Raw genomic sequence first — 21602 nt, 5'->3', positions numbered from 1 at the left:
CCTGTCTTGTGTTGGAAACATAGTAGCTCTGGATTGTTAGCATGGAATGCTGCTACTATTTGGGTTTTTGCCAGGTACTTGTGACCTGGATTGGCCACCGTGAAGACGGGCTGCTGGACAAGATGGACCATTGGTCTGACCTAATAAAGCTATTCTTGTTATGTAACCTTTTAAAGCTTTGAAAGCAGTGCATGCAAATAGATCTCATGCACATTCATTGGGGAAATCCTGAAAACCCGACTGGATTCCGGCCCTTGAGGATAGCTTTTTTTGGGGGGGAGGGCAGGGGGGGGAGTTATACTGAATTTTACAGCTGAGCACAGAGCACTATTGTTCTTAAACTTATACAAATGGGTATTTTTTATGTTTTTATGTCCTTAAACTTTATGCAATGGCTTGCAATCTTTCAATTTAAAGTAAACAAATGTTCTGTGGTAATTAGGAACCACAGACTGTTCTGGATGTTGCACCATCAACTGGTTGAGCCACATTGCTTCACCTTCTGTTAGTAAATAACTATCATCAAGGGCAGAAATATATTTAGAATACGTAGGCAGCAGTCAATATTTTTTTCATTTAGAAAATATGGAAAATGTTATTTTAAATCTTTCTTTTCACTCCATTTTTGCTTAATTCAGGGGTGTCAAAGTCTCTCCTCGAGGGCCAGAATCCAGTCAGGTTTTCAGGATTTCCCCAATGAATATGCATGAGATCTATTTGCATGCACTGCTTTCATTGTATGCTAATAGACTACCCCACACTACAAGTTTCAAGTTTATTGAAATTTTGATTTACACGCAATATCAAATATTTTCAATGCGTATAACAAAAATAAAATTGGGGAAATAAATGAATCATTTAGACAATAGACATAAAACATATCTATAGACGATAAAAAATACATTAGGAGTACAGGGATAAAATTACATTTGTTTAAAAAAATAAATAAATAAATAACATTTAGGGAGGAACAACATCAGGAAAGATATAGGAAGGAAAAAAAAGAAATTATCTAATTTAAGGTTCAAATGCATCTTTATAAAGATAGCTTTTTTAATTCCTTTTAAATACTAGAGGTTTCGGCGCGTAGGAAAATAGGAAGTTTGTTCCAGAGCTGAGGTCCAAAAATAGAAAAGGTTGTATTTCTTCTAGTGCCTATTACTTTCAGTGTTGGAATAGTTATTAAATATTGATCTGCTGATCTAAGAGATCTAGCAGGGGAATAAGGTATTAAGTACCGATATAAGAATATTGGGGTATTAGTTTTCTGAATTTTAAATATAAGTAACGCAATTTTGTATGTTATTCTATGTAAAGTTGGTAGCCAATGTGCATTTCGGAGAAGAGGTGTGACATGATCATATTTTTTAGAATGGGTAATAATTTTTATTGCAGTATTTTGTATAATTTGTAACCTTTGTATTTCTTTCTGTGTTATGCCTTGGTATAATGTATTGCAGTAGTCAAGCTTAGAAATTATTAGAGAGTGAATTAAGATATTTAGAGCTTTAGGTTCTAAAAGTTTAGTTAGAGATCTAATAAGACAAAGTTTGTAAAAACAGTTCTTAACTACAGAGCTAATCTGATCGTGGTAGGATAGCTCGTGGTCTATTAATATTCCCAATATTTTGGTTGTCGTTACTTTTTGTAATGGAAAACTGTCCAAAAGGATTTTTGCTTCAAATGTAATTTCTTTTTTCCATGTTCAGAAAAGAAATAAAAACTATACTCTTCAAGAAATTCCTGAAACAATTCTAACATCATACTTACTTCTTCTCGCCACACAGAAACTACATGACCTAGTCTTTACCTCTTTAGAAATGACAAACGATCTTCCATTGTAACCACCTTTTTTAACTCTTTTGTAATCCGCCTTGAATCGCAAGGTAATGGCGGAATAAAAATCTCTAATGTAATGTAATGTAATAGATCTCATGCATATTCATTGGGGAAATTCTGAAAACACGACTGGATTGCGGCCCTTGAGGAGAGACTTTGACACCCCTGGCTTAATTCTTTTCTTTCTTTGGACTTCTTATATCAAGACGTGGTAGTGAGTGCCGCATAGGAAATGTACCGAAGGCCATTCATTCTCTATTGGCTTTGGAGCATTTACCACACCGGCTCAGGCTATTCAGCTTGATAAAAGAGGTCCCTTGTTTAGTTATTAAAATTTTTTTTCCCTGTTTAATTTATAAAATTTTATTGAAGGAATCAAATAAATATACAATAATATAATACAAAGAGATATTCATTACAATTAGATTCACAATAATAATATCTCCATACATATTTCTATCATTCCTCCAAAATATATTTCCATATGACCTAATCCATTCCTTTCTACACCCCCCCTTGATCCCTTCCCCCCTCATTTTTATTATTTCAATTTATAACATTGTATTGAAGGAATTAAGCAATTAAGCTCTTTAAATTTCCATACATATTACTATCATCTCCCCTCCCCCCCCCCACCGGAATGAAAGATGACACAAATTATCAGGTATTGGAATGCAATGAAAGTTTCCAAAGCTTCAATGTAAAACATTAAGAATCATACTGCGTGCTCTAGAGCAGTGTTTTTCAACCTTTTTTGGGCAAAGGCACACTTGTTTCATGAAAAAAATCACGAGGCACACCACCATTAGAAAATGTTAAAAAATTTTACTCTGTGCCTATATTGACTATATATAAAGTAATTCTCTTGAATAGGAATCAAATAAACACAAAAAGTATTTTATAATTACTTTATTATGAAATATTAAGTAAACAGAATAGTGAAAAATTATAAAATACTTTATTCAGTGCGAAACCTGGGCCTGTTTGGCTGAACACAAAGCTGATATTCTGGCTGGAATCGAAGAAAGACACACACGTAGCTCTTCGTCAACAGCCGTTCCCTTCACCGCCCCGTCACCATCACCGCCATCCCTTTCACCGCCCCGTCACCGCCACTGCCATCCCATTCACCGCCCCGTCACCGTCCCCGCTGCATCCATATAAGCCTTAGTACTGTAATATTTAGCTTATTCCTTTCTTATAAATCAAAGTTCCTGCTGCTGAACTAGAGAAAGAGATGTTCAGCTGGCAGGGCTTTGTTTATAAATTTTGATCAACACAACTAATATACTATTTTATCCTAAAGCAAAAAATAAATAAATAAATATAATTTTTTTTTCTACCTTTGTTGTCTGGTTTCTGCTTTCCACATCTTCTCATTCAATTCCTTCCATCCACTGTGTGTCTTCTCTCTACGTCTTCCATTTGCTGTTACTGTGCCTCTCCCTTTACCCCCCCCCCCCCAATTGGTCTAGCACCCATCTTCTTCCCTCCGCTCCCCCATAGTCTGGCATCTGTCTTCTTCCCACTCTGTCTTCCACATTTCCCTTCGGGGTCTGTTCCTCTCCACCCTCCTCCAATGTCTGTCCTATTCCTTTCCACCACCACCCTTCCCTCCCTCCTTTACCATCTATTCCTTTCTACTACCCTTCAGCTCCTCTCACGTGGCTTATCTATCTACCTTCCTCCCTCTTATTTTCATGGTACGTTACAATGTAATTTGTGCAAGCCACTGGAGCCTGCGAGCTCGGTCCCTGTCCCATCCCCACAAACCATCTCGCTTCTGTGCTCCTATTTTCTCCATTTCTAATATCTCCCCTATGTATCTGTCATTGGCCCCCCCCTGTGTCCATATACCATCCCCATGGCATGTCCCCTTTATGTCTCTGTCCCTATGCCCCATGCACATAATTTCCCCTCTTTCTGTTACCTTCCTGTGTCCAGATTTCCCCTATCTTCCTCTTCCATACCAGTGTGTCTCTTCTTTTCAACCCCATCTAGATTTTTTCCCTCTTTCTTCCCCCCCCCCCTGCTTCTAGCATTTGGCTCACCTGCCTGTCCTTCCCTTTCTTTCCTGCTGTGGGTTTTTCTTTCCGTCTTCATCCCCTTGGCCCAGAATCCTTTTCCCTTTCACTCCCTCCTTCCAATTTGAGCCGGGAACACGAGCGATCGCACGGTCCCCGCAGCCACCACTCGCCTGCCCAATCGATCCTACTGTTTAGCCAGCTCTCTCCCTTCGCCTCACCTTAGTTTGTAGGTTTTGTTTTTCGGCGACGCACACACACGGCTGCTCAGTGTTCAATCTTCTGCTCTGCTGCAACTTCCTGTTTCCGGTTGCGTCAGAGCAGAAGATCGAAACTGAACAGCAGCGGGGACCGGGGGAGTCTCATGGGAGCGCGTGCGGGACCCGGCCTGAGGCCTAATCAGTGTCTGCACCGTATGGCACACCAGGCAACATCTCGCGGCACACTAGTGTGCCGCGGAACAGCGGTTGAAAAACACTGCTCTAGAGGAAAGATTTTGAATATAGGAGTCCCAGATTTTCAAAAAGAGACAAGTTCGAGAGGAATTTTTGCTTCTTTTTCTATGTGTTTTTTAATTTTGCTTTTTTAAAATTTTAGACTTCCACGTGACCCAATTCAGGAATTTATTTTTACTATTATAGACTTTCCTAATCCATTGGTGGCAAGATACCATTCATATGGGGATACTTTTACCAAGGTACTGTCAGGGCTGTGGAGTCGGTAGATAAATCCTTTGACTCATACTCCTCAGATGACACCCACAATTCTGACTCCAGGTACCCAAAATTGTCTCAGTCTCCTTGACTCCACAGCCCTGAGTACTGCAAAGATTAGTGTGCACTAGTGCTGCCCGATTTAGGGGAAAAAATTTCTATTCAATTCAGCCTATTGAATTGATTTTTCTGCCCGATTGAGTGATTTTTTCAAATACCATGGCAGGTTTATTTTGTAGCCTCTTCACCCACCACACTCACCTCTGCCTTCCCCAACCCCAAACAAAAAAGACTTTTCCTCTCTCTGTAAGGTCCTAGCTCACACTCACTGTATTAACACCAGCTCTGGCAGGATACACATTTCAAATCTGACATATTGTAATCACAAAATAGAAAATAAAATTATTTTTTCTATCTTTTGTTTTCTAGTCATTTTATTATTCAAGTCATGTTGGTCCCAGGCTATAGTTTCTGTTTGTCTTCTGTTAACTTGCTCACCAGGGTCTCCTGCCCATTTGACATTTTCTTCTCTCTCTGTGCTCACCATCCATCTCTGTACCTTTCCTTCCACTGCCATATCCAACATTTCTGTTTCTTTCCCACTACCATCTCTCTCTTTTTCTCTCTCTTCCCCTGCCTTGTGCCCTGGGTCAAACCTCTCCATTTCCTTCCATGCAGCATCTCTCCCTTACCCCCCCACCCATTATCATGTGAAATATTTATTTCTTTCTCCCCATGCACCACCTCTCCCTGTCCTCCACCCTATGTCCAACATTCCTCCCTCTCTTAACCATGCACATTAGCCTCCCTTCCACCATATGAAGAATTTCTCCCTCTCACCCTTTTCTACCTCTTTGTTGCACTCCCTTCCTCTCCTCCACCCCATGTCCAATGATTCTTCCTCTCTTCCCCCATGGACAGTAGCTTTCCATCCTTCCTATCACTCTGTGAAGCAGCTTTCTGTCCCTTCCTCCTATCCCCTTGTGCGGCAGCTTTCCATCCCTCCCATCCCCATGTGCAGCACTTCCCAATTGACCACCCACCCCCACCTCGAGATGTGACATACCATTGGGTCTCCTAATGCAGCAGCAGCAGCAGCTGTGGACAGCTAGCAGGTGCAGGCTCTGGACAGGCTGTTCACGGCCTGTCCTGCCAGGGCTTCCCTCTGCCACATCAGTGACGCAGCAGAGGTAAGTTCCCAGTGGGACAGGCCACGAGCAGCCAGTTCAGAGCCTGCATCTGCTAGCCGTTCACCGCCACTACTGCTGCTTCAGGAGGCCCTGGAGGTATGTCAGGCCTCTCCAGGAGAGGGAGGGCTGTTCACTGAATCGCCGAGTCTGATTTTTGGCAGAAACAAATCAATTCACCAAAGTGAATCGGTGAACTGATTCGAATTGGTGAATCAGGCAGCACCAGTGTGCGCTAAATGCTATGCAGCCCATAGAAATTTAATTGGCTATATGTGTGTTTTAGTAAAAGGATCCCTTTAACTCAATCTTTATCCCTTTCAAAATCAACCACAAAACTGATTGTGCTGATCAACCTGTACTAATAACTCTATTGAATGTCTGTGTTAAACTGTCTTTCTGGCCAAATGACCCAACCTCAAGTAATGTAATCTAAACTAAACCTTAAGTTTGTATACCGCATCATCTGTATAAAGTTAGAGCTCGGCATGGTTTACAGGTAATTCAATAAATGAGGGAAGGACATAATAAGAAATTAGAGGTTATGAAGAGGATAGCTAGCTTTACATTTTAAATAGATAGCTTTACATTTTGGAGAAAAGCCAAGTTTTCAGATGCTTTCGGAATAATTGGAATGAGCCTAGGTTCCGCAGCGGGGCAGGGAGGTTATTCCAAAGCTCAGTGAATTTGAAGAAAAGATAATAAAGGGGATGAGAACAATGGTGAGAAAGAAACTCAGAAACAGCTCAAGGAAGATGGAGACCGTAGAGAAAGCGTGGTCCCTACTCAAGGACACGGTGCAAAAAGCACAAAACCTGTACATCCCCAGGTTTAGGAGAGGGTGCAAAGAAAAAAAACAATCGAACAAAAAACCCAGTGTGGATAACAAATTACATTACATTACATTACTGACTTATATTCCACCTGTACCTTGCAGTTCTAAGCGGATTACATCAGAAGATAGCTGGACATTTCCAGGAACAAAAGTTACAATTAAGAGAACTGGACATATCCAGGAAAAAGTTACAATTAAGGAGCTGGATACAATGTACAATTAAGGAGCTGGTTCATAATAAAGTTTTGAGAAGAGGGTACCAGGTAGAAGGAGAGAATAGGAAAAGTGTTGGATGATGCTGGAAGAGTACGAGGATGTTAAAGAGTAGAAACTGTCACCTTGTTGGGTCTTTGGAGGATAATACAAGTACAGGGTGGGAGGGAGATTGCAAGAGGGGAGGAGAAGGGGGTTAAGCTAGCTGGATAAATTTTTTGAATAGCAGGGTTTTGATTTCTTTACGGAACATTTTGTAGTCAGTTGTTGCTATGAACAGGTTGGAGATGTTGGGGTCCAATTTTGCTGCCTGTGTTGCTAGTAGGTAGTCGTACATCTTTTTGCGCTGAGTTCCCTTGAAAGGGGGGAAGGTGAATGAAGATTGGGTTCTCCTTTGCCTGGATGAGAGGTTCCGATTTAGGCGGTTATTTAGGTTGGTGGGTGCAGTTCCGTTTACTGCTTTGTATAGTAGGCAGTATAGTTTGAATAGAATGCGGGCTTGTATAGGTAGCCAGTGTGAGTCTAGAAAGGCCTTGGTGATGTGATCAAATTTTCCAAGTGAGTAGATCAGTCTGAGGGCTGTGTTCTGAAGTGAAGACAGCGATAGGTAACAAGAAAGTATCGTTCCGAGAGTTGAAAAAGGACCAAACTGAGGAACACCGGAAGGAACACAAAAAATACCAAAAAGAATGTCACAGAGTGGTCAGGAAAGCAAAAAGAGAATACGAAGAGAGGCTGGCTGGGGAAGCAAGAAACTTCAAAATGTTCTTCAAATACATGAAAGGGAAGCAGTCGGCGAGGGAGAAGTGGGACCGTTGGATGATGGAGGCAAAAAGGGAGTGATAAAAGAGGAAAAAGACGTAGCTGATAGGTTAAACAAGTTCTTCTCGTCGGTCTTCACGAGCGAGGACACATCCAATGTACCAGAACCCGAGGAGATCATAAGTGGGGATCAAGATGAAAAACTGAAACAAATAGAGGTAAGCCATGAGGATGTCCACTGGCAAATAGATAGATTGAAATGCGATAAATCACCTGGCCCGGACGGAATCCACCCAAGGGTACTAAAAGAACTAAGAAACGAAATAGCGGAAACACTCTGACAAATTTATAATCTATCCTTGAAAACTGGGGAGATCCCAGAGGACTGGAAAATAGCAAATGTCACACCTATCTTTAAGAAGGGATCGAGGGGTGACCCGGGGAACTACAGGCCGGTGAGCTTAACTTCAGTTCCGGGTAAGATAATGGAAGCACTGATAAAGGACAGCATCTATGAACACATAGAAAAGAATGGACAACTGAAAGTGAGTCAGCATGGCTTCTGCAAGGGAAGGTCATGCCTAACAAACTTACTACACTTCTTTGAAGGGATAAACAGCCAGATGGACAAAGGGGAATCCATATACATCATTTACCTCGACTTCCAAAAAGCCTTCGACAAGGTACCCCACGAGCGGCTACTTAGGAAGCTGTGGAACCACGGGGTGAAAGGGGATGTTCACCAATGGATTAAACACTGGCTGGCAGAAAGAAAGCAAAGGGTTGGAGTAAAAGGCCAATACTCGGACTGGCTGTGGGTCACGAGAGGTGTTCCGCAGGGGTCGGTGTTGGGACCGCTGCTGTTCAATATATTCATAAACGACCTGGAAATGGGGATGAAGTGTGAAGTTATCAAATTTGCGGATGACACCAAACTCTGCAGCAGAGTCAGAACCGTGGAAGAATGTGAAGACCTGCAAAGGGACCTAAAGAAACTGGAAGAGTGGGCAAAAAAGTGGCAAATGCGCTTTAATATAGAGAAATGCAAGGTCATGCACATAGGGAAAAAGAACCCAATGTTCAGCTACACAATGGGGGGATCCTTGTTAGGGGAAAGTAACCTTGAGAAGGACTTGGGTGTGCTGGTGGATACAACAATGAAATCATCGGCACAGTGTGCAACAGTCTCTAAGAAAGCAAACAGAATGTTGGGTATCATTAAGAAGGGTATCACGACCAGGACGGAGGAAGTCATCATGCCGCTGTATCGTGCAATGGTGCGCCCGCACCTGGAGTACTGTGTCCAGTATTGGTCGCCTTACCTCAAGAAGGACATGGCGATACTTGAGAGGGTCCAGAGGAGAGCAATGAAAATGATAAGAGGTATGGAAAACCTTTCATACACTGATAGGTTAGAAAGGCTGGGGTTCTTCTCCCTGGAAAAGCGGAGACTTAGAGGAGACATGATAGAAACCTTCAAAATCATGAAAAGCATAGAGAAGGTAGACAGGGACAGATTCTTCAGACTCACAAGCACAAGGGGGCACTCAGAGAAACTGAAAGGGGACAAGTTTAGAACCAATGCCAGGAAGTTCTTCTTCACCCAGAGAGTGGTGGACACATGGAACGCGCTCCCGGAGGTTGTGATAGGGCAGAGCATGCTACAGGGATTCAAAGAAGGATTGGATAAATTCCTGAACGATAGGGGGATTGAGGGGTACAGATAAAAGTAGAGATGGTTAGGAAGAGGGGTACAGATAAAAGTAGAGGGGTACAGATAAAAGTAGAGATAGGTTAGGAAGAGTATAGATAGAAGAAAAAGGGGGATCATAAGGCTATGTCAAGAACACCGGACAGGTCATAGACCTGCTGGGCCGCCGCGGGTGTGGACTGCTGGGTGCGATGGACCCCTGGTCTGACCCAGCGGAGGCAACTTCTTATGTCTTATGTTCTTGTGAGGCATAAAAGGATATAGGTGACTAAAAATTACGCCAGATGTACACCTGGTAGGGCCTCCGCGTGTGCGGATCGCCGGAGTAGATGGACCGAAGGTCTGATCCGGAGATGGCGCTTCTTATGTTCTCTCATATGAGGAAAGACTAAAACGGTTAGGGCTCTTCAGCTTGGAAAAGAGATGGCTAAGGGGATATATGATTGAAGTCTACAAAATCCTGAGTGGAGTAGAATGGGTACAAGTGGATCGATTTTTCATTCCGCCAAAAATTACAAAGACTAGGGGGACACTCGATGAAGTTACAGGAAAATACTTTTAAAACCAATAAATAAGCTCTGGAACAATTGCCAGAGGTTGTGGTAAGAGCAGATAGCGTAGGTTTGGACAATTTCCTGGAGGAACCAGTCCATAGGCTGTTACTGAGAAAGACATGGGGGAAGCCACTGCTTGCCCTGGATCGGTAGCATAGAATTTTGTCACTCTTTGGGGTTCCGGAATCTTTTGTCACTCTCTAGGATTACGGAATCTTGCCATTCTTTCAGATTCTGTATGGAATATTGCTACTCTTTGGGTTTTAGCCAGGTACTAGTGACCTGGATTGGCCACTGTGTGAACGGGCTACTGGGCTTGATGGACAAATGATCTGACCCAGTAAGGCTATTCTTATGACTAGGTAAAAGCGGAATAGAAAACCCGATTAACATAACACAACATCATTGGCAACACAATGTAAGATGAAACTTTTTATGATTATATATGCTTTGCATTTTAGTCATCTTACCTTGTATGAAAACCAGACAATATTTCACTACTGTATTTCTCTGCTTTTCTAGGACTCTGAGGTGCTTTGATTTAGCATATTTCTATTCCTACTTTTCCTCTCTTTCTTCACAACCTAATCTGGAGTTATGTACCAACTTTTGATCCATCTGAAGTGGTTTACAAAAGTACATGCTTATAGGTGGCATATTTTTCAAGTAGTTTTATTTATCTTTTGGAGTGCTGGTACAGCCCTTGAGCTGTTGCTCTTTTAAAAATTAGTGTGGTGAACCAATCCGTTCAGCTTAGACCTCTTAGCATCTTAGCATTGCCTTGGTTTATTTCTAAACTTTTAGTCTTATGGAACAGTTGGGACTGACAACAAGTTTATAGATCTAAAAATAAAAGCAGTAAACATGTCTGCAAGACTTTGTTTTGCTTGAATTATTCATATTTTACTTTAGCTTAATCTCCCCTAGTTTTTCATTTTAAAAATGTTGTTTGTTTTTTGCTTGAATTTGGATTGTGGTCTTTGGTACAAGAAAATGACATAACTCCATTTTTCTTCATGGACTGTATTATCAAACCTATTCATTTGCATTTTCCAAGAGCAAAAGGTGCTACATGAAAATGCTGGGGGGGGGGGGGGTTGTTTTGTTTATTCTGCCTCACTAATCCACTTCCTATAATGTTCTATTACAAGCAGCATGAAAAGCTCTCTGGCAAAATTTCCTATAAGTATATATTTACTCTTAAAATTTATATAACTCAATTTTTGTCCTCTTGGGTTTTGATAACGTTACTCTACTCTATGAAATTATTTGTAGGTATAGATAGATTTTATACATGTACCTGTTGATTTTTAGAGTTGTTGAGATAGGGATTACGAACTATGATGAAAATGTGGGATTAAGGGATACAGATGCCTCATAGTAATGCAGTAGATGTTGGCAGATAAAGACCCATCTAGTCTGCCCAGTTAGGTGGTCAGTTTAACTGTCACTCTCTTAAGGTTACCCCCATCCCCCTCATAATTCTGAAATCCTATTAACACAATTTCTGGATTAGCAAATCTACAGTATAATCTAACTGCTACAATATTTTAACTTTTGTGCGCACTGCTGTAGTTAGAAAGCCTTAACAATATTATTTTATACTAGTGTTTTAGCCCGTTACATTAACGGGTGCTAGTAGATATATATATAAAAGATTATTTTACTGTTAGTAACGAAGTGGGACTTGTGCTAAAACTGCAAGAGCTACTGATCAAATCATTTCCTCTAAAGAGGCAATTTTAGCAGTTTTGAACCGGTGGACCGTAAGCTATTCCCTATTGGATGAAGACGGAAACCCGCCAGGGCGCATGGCTGCAACTGTCCCAGTCCACCTTAAAAGCCGCTTTCACCCAGCTCGGCGGCATGCCCAGAGGTCGGCGCGCGCAAGCCCCAACGGCTCCCTTCGGCCGTGCTCACACCCCGCGTCTCCTCCTCAACATGGCAGGGCCGCCGCCGCCCCCCCCCCCCGCCCCCGGCGCCGCCGCCCCCCCCCCCCCCCCCCGCTACCCGGAATGGACCCTAGACTCCATCGACTTGCTGCACTCGCGCAAGGCGCGGCCCGACCTGGAGCGCATCTGAACTTTGTCTGGCCGGAGCCGGCAAGCCCGCTGCGAGACAGAGAGATGCGTGGTAAGCGCGCATGCGCACTCTGCCGGTCACGGAATACATATCAGGCAACACGGCGGTAAAAGTGCGCATGCACGCTTAGCTTTTTATTATAGTAGATACATCAATATGATTTTAAGTGTTCCAACACCGTTCTCACTCTGCAATAATTTGAAAAATTTGGTTAGCATAATAACATAGTAGAAAACAATAAAAACATTGCAATGGTCTTTCCAGTCTGTCAAGCTGGGTATATAAAAAAAATCAATGATTTAAAAAAAACTCAGAATTTATTTAAATCAAATGCTTTTTTGAGGAAAAATGTAAAGATAGTTGTTTGTTTGTTTTTTTAAATTTAAGGTACACTATAGTCCAAAAGTTATTCTTCATGAAATAAGGAGAATGTGGCACAGCCTCAGCACCCTGAAGTTGTGGGTTCAAACCACGTATATCAAAAACAAAAAATGAACATACTGTAGACCAAAATGACAAAACAGAACCAAAAGGTCTGTCTAATAAGAAAGCACACCACAACATATAAACATATCTTTTTGTGTAAGTGGATAAGGAGGAATAAAGAATCTCAGAAAATCAAACTAGACTACGTTAGTCGTCTATTGGTTATGTCTGGATTTAATCGTCTTACATTGATCCAAAACCCACAAACGCTTTTACTTATATTTTTCTTATAGTCTTCTTTTTTTTTTTTTTTATAATCATTTTTTTAGAAAGGGTTCAACAGGGCAACAGGAACAACACTGGTTCGAAAAACGCAAATACAAATAAGCATTGTAAATACTTTTTTAAAAATTTATCTTTACAACAAATTGACCTTATAATGTGATTATAGAGCATAATTAACGCACAATGTTGATTTAGTCTTAAGCAGCATCTTTTTGTTCTACTAGGCAGTGAATTAATGAAGCTACTACTGATTAAATGCTACCAGCATACATGTGTGTGACCAATGTAGCATAGCAACAAAAAAATTGCTTGTAATTATACCAGCAAATTGATCTTAGATAAACACATCTTTTTTTCAATAGACCACCAGACTTATGTGGTGGGCGGTTGTGAGTTCCCGACCCTGCAGCAGGAGGGAGTGGGCATCCCTTCTGCCGGTCTTCAAAGAAAAGGTATGAGGGATTTCGGGGAGAGGGGGGGAAATGGGGGATGGCCCACTAGATCACCAGGCTTGTAGGGGAGGCTGTCATGGGGGGAGCTTGCTGTTGGGGGCTCCCCTTCAACCCTGCAGCAGGAGGGAATGGGCATTCCTCCTGCCAATCACAGAAAAAGTATCTCAATGTCAAGGGAGGGGGGCATGGGGGTTTGCAGCTTTAGAAGGGGGCTTTTTTTTTATAGACACAACTCTTGCGTGTTGTGCATACACTACAGCTGCACCCATTTAAGAAAGCAGCCCTGATCCTTGCTTGCCAGTTCAGGCAGGGAAAGCACAGTTACTTACTGTAATAGGTGTTATCCAGGGACAGCAGGCAGATATTCTCGACATGTGGATGACGTCATCCACAGAGCCCCAACGCGGACAGCTTTTCAAGCAAACTTGATTGAAGATCTTAAGTTTGCTAGGGACTGCACTGCGCATGTGCGTGCCTTCCTGCTCAGCTAGAGGGCGCGTCTCCTCAACGTGATCTTCAGTTCAGAGAGCTAGCAAAGAAGCCAACCCGGGGAGGTGGGAGGGTTGCGAGAATATCTGCCTGCTGTCCCTGGATAACACCTGTTACAGTAAGTAACTGTGCTTTATCCCAGAACAAGCAGGCAGCATATTCTCGACATGCGGGTGACCTCCAAGCTAACTAGGAAGGGACGGTGGGATAGTTGGCAAATTAGGAGAACAGATTACGCAAAACCGACTAGCCAAACCGGCCCTCGCGCCTGGAAAAGGCATCCAGACAGTAATGAGAGGTGAAAGTATGAACCGAGGACCAAGTGGCGGCCTTGCAGATCTCCTCAATAGGTGTAGACCTGAGGAAAGCAACAGATGCCACCATCGCTCTGACCTTGTGCCCCGTGACCCGACCTTGCAGTGGGAGACCAGCCTGAGCATACCAGAAAGAAATACAAGCAGCCAACCAGTTGGATAAGGTGCACTTGGAAACAGGACGGCCCAACCGATTAGGATTAAATGAGATGAAAAGTTGAGGAGCCGTCCGATGAGACTGGGTGCATTGGAGGTAGAAGGCCAACACCATTTTACAGTCAAGAGTGTGAAGCGACACTTCACCAGGATGAGAATGGGGCTTCGGAAAAAACACCGGAAGAACAATGGACTGGTTGAGGTGGAAAGGCGGAGACCCTGGAGGAAAGTTCAAAGGTATCATATGTCGCCTGAAACATATAAAGCCTAATCTGCGACAGCGTATCCAGGAGCCAGCGAAACTCCGCCTGGCGATGGACTGGCAAATCATCCAGGAAGGAGGGCAGAGTCTTAATGCACTTCTTAAGATAGGAAGTGAACGTAAAATTGTAGTTCTGATAAAGGCGCCTGCCAAACTTATCCATAGTCCGGCCCTCCCAGCCCGGCGGGACAGCCGCGTAGACACGGGAAGGATTGGACTTCTTCAGGGTAGATTCCACCACCAGAGACTGGTGGGAGAGTTGAGCCTTTTCAAACCCCTTACAGGGGACGGTCCTGTACTGGGATTCCATTTTGGACGGAATGGCCGGGATAGCATAAGGAGTCTCCAAATTCCAGAAGAAAGTCTGCTGCAAAACCGGATTCAAAGGGAGACGAAGGGATTCCTTGGGTGGATAAGGAAGCTCCATCTCCTTCAAATATTCCCGGGTGTACCTGGAATCAGATTGGAGGTCCAATGCGCCTTGCCCATGTCCACCATAAACCTGGTGAAGGAAGACGGCCTGCCCGCAGAAGGGCCCTCCAGGGGGGGCAGGCTGAGCGAGACTTCAGGGCAGCCGAAAACGAGGGGGAAGCCTCCCTCAAATACTGCGCTGGCACATCAGTGTCCACAAGCACGGACGTGGAGGAGGCCCCACTAAAATAACGAGGGGGAGTAGACGATAGCTTGTGTTTAGCAATCCGGACAGGTGAGGACCCGGGGATCCGAGGGAAGGAGATCCGAGGTGCCCGCCCCGGCAAGAAGAAACCCGCCGACACGGGAGGGAGGTGGGGGTCCTCGATCTCGGGGCCCCACGGTCCGGGGACTGAGACGACACAGGACAGCGAAGGAGAGTAGGGTCCGACCACACGAGATCTGACGGCTGAATGGACACCGTAGTGCGAGGGCCCAGTGATCTGCCCCGCTTCGGGGAAGAATTCCGGGGCGCTTTGTAGATCTCTGCCTCGAGGAAGATATATACCTCGACCGGTGCTTCGCACGAGGACAGGCGGCGGGAGAAGTACACCTCGAGGGAACAGGCGAGGAATCACTCAAGGAGAGGCGTTAAGACTGATGCTGCTTGCCTTGAGGGCCCTCGGCGCGATGCTCAGGCTGGTCCACAATGGGTGAGGTCGAGGCAGGAGCAAGCTGGACCAAAGCCGAGGAGATCTGCATGGTTAGAATAACCTTAAGCATATCCTCGAACATCGGCAGCGAGACCAAGGGATTCGGACATACGGACGCCCCCATGCACTCCAACGAGGGCGACCTCGAGGTAGAGTATTCCCGTAAAGTGGAGGCATGCTTGGGAGGTCTCGTCGAGGCCGGCAGGACTACACTCACTGCCTGGGAGGCTAGAGACTCCAAGGATGGCTTCTTCGGTAGCTGAGCTAAATCTGAAGGAGAAAGAGGAGACTTACCAGAGGTCGAGATCTTCGAATCTGGAGCCTCCGAGTGCTTCGAGTTGGACATGCTCGGGACCGAGGTCTTCGAGGCCGACGCCGAGGCCACTTTCATCTGGACGCAGGGGAGAAACATTGGTCCAAAACGACAGCCACGGCACTGAACTTCCGAAAAGGGAATTACAAAGGGATGAGACTCATGGTAGGGCAGAAGATTAAGAAGAGGATAAGCACTATAAAAACGCTAGAGCAAGCTTGGTCCCTTTTTAAGGACACAATCACCGAGGCGCAAAATATATATATACCGCGTATCAACAAGGGATCCAAGAGGAAAAAGAACAAAGAACCGGCGTGGCTCACTGTAGAGGTGAAGGAAGCGATCAGAGACAAGAAAACTTCATTTAAGGAATGGAAAAGGTCAAAAACGGATGAAAACTGGAACAAGCACAAACAACATCAACGCAGGTGCTATAAGGCGGTAAAAGGGGCCAAAAGAGACTACGAGGAAAAAATACTCAAGGAGGCGAAGAACTTCAAGCCGTTCTTTCGATATATTAAGGGGAAATGACCCGCAAAGGAAGTGGTGGTACCGTTGGATGACCATGGAATAAAGGGAGCACTAAAGGAGGACAAAGCAATCGCTGACAAACTGAACACATTTTTTGCATCTGTATTTACCAAAGAAGTTGTACACAGCATACCGGAACCCATCAGGCTATATGCTGGAAACGAAGACGGAAAGCTGACAGGATTGACGGTCAGTCTAGAGGAGGTATGTAGGCAGATTGATAGGCTTAAGAGCGATAAATCCCCGGGACCGGATGGCATCCATCCGAGGGTCATCAAGGAACTGAAAGGGACCATAGCTGAACTGCTTCAACTAATAGCCAATCTGTCGATCAAATCGGGAAAGATTCCGGAAGACTGGAAGGTAGCGAATGTTACACCTATCTTCAAGAAAGGTTCGAGGGGAGATCCGGGGAACTACAGACCGGTGAGTCTGACCTCTGTACCGGGAAAGATGGTAGAGTCACTGATAAAGGACAGCATCATTGATCACCTTGACGGAAACGGGCTGATGAGGACCAGTCAGCACGGTTTTAGCAAAGGCGTGTTTGACGAACTTGCCGCACTTCTTTGAGGGAGTAAACAGACAGATAGACAAGGGAGATCCAGTCGACATTGTTAGACTCGCACTGAGCCGCAACTATGCATGAGTAACTTTGAGACATGTCACAACATGTATAGACTTGTTTCAATATACTCGCTACTTTCTTTCATGCTCAGGTAGATACATTTTTGAATGCCCTCATAGCTTATTTATAAATGGTTTGGAAATTGGAACAAGTGAGATAATTAAATTTGCAAACTATTTAAAGTTGTTAAAACACAGGTAGACTGTGAAAAATTGCAGGAGAACTGGCCATCCACATGGTAGATGAAAAAAATTATCATGACAGTAAAGATCTGCACGGTCCATCCAGTTTGCCCAATAGTCACATTGGTCATCAATTCATGACTGAACCAACATTAGTAACGGTAGCAAGTAGGACTGCATTTTGAATAACATTTTTAATCGCAATTAATTATACAATTAAAAATTAAAGGTAAATTAAAGGTATATAATTTATTTTTGTTTCCCACTGCAGCTGCTTGTGATTCTGGACAAAGTCTCTCACACCTCCATTGACTCAGGTACAAAATAATTACCTGTATATTTAATATGTAATCTCTCTCTCTCTCTCTCTCCTTCCCTCCCACCCACCTCTGATTCAACATACTGTATTTCCTTTTCTCTTCCTTTCCTCAGATCCATTGCCTTTTTCTTTTCTGAAGTTTATTAGCTTGCTCTTTTTTTCTTCCCTTCCTTCCTTCCCCCTCCCTCAAAGCAACACATTGCTCGAATCTGCATAATCTTATTTTTGCCTTCTTCCTCTCTCTCAAGTATAGAAATGTTTTGTCGCTTTCCTTTGGCTATCTTATTTTCCAAGCCTTTGTCTTTCTGAATACTTTCCCACCCCTTTCAGCATGACACATATTTTTCTTGTGCTCCCCCTTCAGATTCTTCATTTGTTCTACATGCTAATCTTTTTGCCCTTCTATTCTCAGCCACATCTTTAGCATGTCACATTCTAGCTAGTGGTCCAACAACAAATGCTATAATGCAAAAGTTTCAAGATCATATCAGTCCCTTCTTCAGAAAGTCACTTGCTCCCTCCATTTATCCTCCCAGGCTACCTTAAAAGGTAGTCTTCTGATGGTCCCCAGCAGCTGTAGTGTTGCACATAGGCTATATGTGGCCTGCTCTAAAGCTTTCCCTCTGGCCCATCCCATCACTATCTCTATCTGCCTGGGTGGGACAGGCCAGAGGGAAAGGTTCAGAGTACCTTTAAAGTAAACCAGCAAGCAGGGATGAGGGGATGTTGAATTGCACAGAGAACAGCAGATCGGGCATTAAAGAGAGTGGAAGAGATATCTGGAAGAAACAGGAGACACTGCAATATTATCCAGATCCTACTCTGTCTATGGCATTTTGAAGGCTCAGACAGTAGAGGGGGAAGGCTTTACTACTGGGAGTTGCTGTCTAACCCCACTTCTCAGGGTCAAGTAAAAGGATGGATAGAGGGCCTTCAAAACCATTTGAATCGACACTAAAAATGTGTTTCTATATTGTATTAAGTAATAATGTCCAACTTTGGCCCTTATAGTTGCCTCCTTATTTTAATGAAGCTTTTTATTTACTGTTGTTTTCCAATTTATAACTCCAAAACAACAGAAAGCATTTTCTTCACTTATCTTTTAATATGCAGTATCTCTAGTATGCCCCGACGGGACCCCTTTTCGCCACAAAGGGGCTTTCTCGAGGATTCTAAAGGAGCTCTAATCTGGTGTCCTTTCTCATTTGGGGCTAGGATTGTGATCTGCCCACCCCTGGCATTAAGGGGCCACAACCTAGTTGAGTTTTCAAGATTTCCACGATGACTATGTTTGAGATTGATTTGCTTTTGAACTACTTCCATTGTGTGCAAATAGATGTTGTGCATTTCAAGTTTATTAAAAATTTGATATACCACCTTATCATTTATTTCAAGGTGGTTATACATTTTTAAATAGGGTAAAAAACAGATAATAAAAATGAACATCACTTTAACATAGAAGACTGGACAAACGGGTACAAATGGAAAATAAAGAAAAATAAGGTATAAACAAAAGGGTAGGGTTAAAAGCAGGTAGGTCCAGGATGGAAATCTTGACATAACCAGATGATGGTGGTCCTTGTGGATGGTGGTGGTCCTTGAGGGTGGTGGTTATCCCCCTCACCACCACCTTTATGCCCCCTCCACCACCACCACCACCTTTATGCCCTACACCCAATTTCGACGGCAACCTTCACGTCTTTCTGTCCACCCCTCCCCTTCCCACATCGAAGTCCAGCAGAGAGGACTGAAAACCTACAGGGAGAAGCAGAAATTTGCACCAGGAGCCTGTATTCGGCAAAGCATCCCAGCTGACACTTCATGACTACAAGTGGCAATTCTTCAGGGCTCGAGGAGACCAGCCCTGGCGCGTGAACTTCAAAGCCTCCGACGCTAATCCTCGCAAACGGCAGGACAGTGCCACACAGTTAAGCTCGCGCGCAGTCGGCCGCCTCCTCTCTCGCGCCCCCCTCCCTCAGCCCGACTCCTACCTGCCAGACTCGACTTCCAGGTGGCCCGAGACCGACCGCGCGCTCTTCCTCCGACGGCGTCCCACCGCCTCTGACGCAACGTCTCTCCCTCGCCCCCCCCCCCTCGAGGCCGCTTCCTCCGACGCCACTTCCGCTTTCCGGCAGGGCGGGACGAGGCTGGCCGGAAGGCGCTGCGTCGTCAGGGGAGGTCGGACGCCGGTGACTTCGAAATGGGAAGGTAGGACGGGTTGGGAGGGGTTTGGTGAGAGACAGAGGCGCCGTGCCTCCGGGGAGTTGGAGTCGCTCCTTCGCCGCTCTCCGCACTTGGACACGTTCGATGCCTTGAGGAGGCTTCGACCTCGTTGATCCCCTCGGGGTTGTCTGGAGCTGCCTGGGACGCAGGCTCCCGTCCTGCGAGGTCCGGAGCCGCGGTTTTGAGGCCGCCCTTGCCTGTGTCCAGGTGTTTCCCGCACACGTCTTGTCTCTTCCTTGGCGGTCTTAGCGATTGCGAGGCCCTGTGCAGACCAGTTCGGTGGGTCCCCCGGTCGCCTGCTCAGTCCTGCCCCTGGTTTTAAAATTATTTCATTTATAACATTTTATTGAAGGAATCAAATAAATATACAATAATATAATACAAAAAAAAATATTCAGTACAATTAAATTCACAATAATAATTATTTCCATACATATTTTTATCATTCCTCCAAAATATATTTCCATATACCTAATCCATTCCTTTCTATACCCCCCTTTGATCCCTTCCCCTTCATTCTTTTTATTTCATTTAGAACATTTTATTTAAGAAATACCATAAATATACTGACGGCATCCCTCCACTACAAGACTTTTAGAAAAGAAATAAAGACCATACTCTTCAAGAAAACTCTGAAAAAAGAAATAATACCACAAGTCTCAAACTCCACCTCTCACTAAAGCCAACTACCCCAAACAAATAACCTTACCCATTTCTTACTCTTTTTGAAAATGACCAAATTTTTTTTTTTTTTTTTTTTTTTGTAAGTTCTTGTTGTAATACATCTTGGATAATTCTTTTGTAATCCGCCTTGAACTGCAAGGTAATGGCGGAATAGAAATCCCTAATGTAATATATTAAAATAGTCAATACATTTAAATTTACCATATTAACTTCTAATATATATCTATTATTTATAACCGCCTGTCTACAAATCTAAGCAGGGAATAAAACATACATAATCCTAATTTAAAAAAAATACAAAACAGCTCCGACTCGCACTGTCACCTAACGCCAAAAAGCGCTCAAATAGCACAGTTTTAGCGCCGAAGGTAAGGCATTCCACGGTGGTTGACAAAGAGGTTTTTATGACATTTCACACAAAGACAAATTAAGCGAAACTTGTATAGAAAAACCGATTCGAATAAGCACACTGCTATCATAGGGAACACGGCTATCGAACTGCTTCAGTGTTAGGTTCAAGGACCATGTCATTACCACTATTTTGAGAAGAACTTTTTTTCCCCTCTGGAATTACACAGAGAAAATTCTCACAAGAAATTCTATCTTAAATTTCTCCACTGTATGCAAATCTCTCTCATGCATATTCATTGTGGAAAGCCTGAAAAACCTGACTAGGACCAGGTCTGGGAACCACTGACATAAACTATTGCATTTTAATCCCTTTTGTAACAGTTTTATCTTATAATTAGTGTTTGGTATTTCTTGTCCTATGCATCCTCTCCTTTTATTTCACAATATGTAATTTTTTTTTTTTACTCTTATGTTTAAACCATTTAATTATAGTAACTGATCGGATATACTTTAAGAGTAATATAACAAATACCTCAAAATGAATAAGTAAAATAATAAATGTGAAGTTTTATTTTCTTTTTTGAGGAGGGTAGACAAGGATGCTATTATACTTCTAGAGTTCTCAATTATTTTTCCATCATAAGTATTGGTTTTTAAAGGGTCATGGGTTTGATATACTGCCTTTCTGTGAGTACAGTCAAATTGGTGTTAGGTAAGATATAAATGTTAACACATTTTAGTGTTAAGGAAATAAAACAAAATTAATATTTCTCAAATTGTGAACCTTTTATGATTTAATCAAGAGCATCTGAGCCATATTGCTTGCAAATTTGGTTGGTGGGAATTTTTGTACATAGTCGATACATTTTGCATCCAAGCCATAAATCCTTAGAGAGAAAGATTAGTCAGTTTATTTGATTAGAAATCTGTCTGAACAACTCTT

General features: G+C 43.3%; 1 protein-coding gene across 4 annotated transcripts in view; it reads right to left on the bottom strand.

Annotated features, from left to right (window-relative positions):
• LOC117359414 (leucine-rich repeat protein SHOC-2-like) overlaps positions 1–19533 on the bottom strand; it is an 81917-nt gene extending 62384 nt beyond the window's left edge. For 3 of the 4 annotated variants that reach the window (XR_004539225.1, XM_033942147.1, XM_033942149.1), the window contains exon 1: positions 19393–19533. The gene's annotated coding sequence lies outside the window, so the exon portion shown is untranslated. Of the gene's footprint in view, positions 1–19160; positions 19263–19392 lie in introns of those variants that run through there. The other variant, XM_033942148.1, reaches the window with a different exon arrangement.
• Positions 19534–21602: the final 2069 nt, after the last annotated feature.

Source organism: Geotrypetes seraphini, chromosome 4 (assembly GCF_902459505.1).
Source record: "Geotrypetes seraphini chromosome 4, aGeoSer1.1, whole genome shotgun sequence".
Classification (NCBI taxonomy): Eukaryota; Metazoa; Chordata; class Amphibia; order Gymnophiona; family Dermophiidae; genus Geotrypetes; species Geotrypetes seraphini.
Note: the sequence above shows the minus strand (reverse complement) of the source record. Positions and strands in the feature narration are given on the sequence as shown.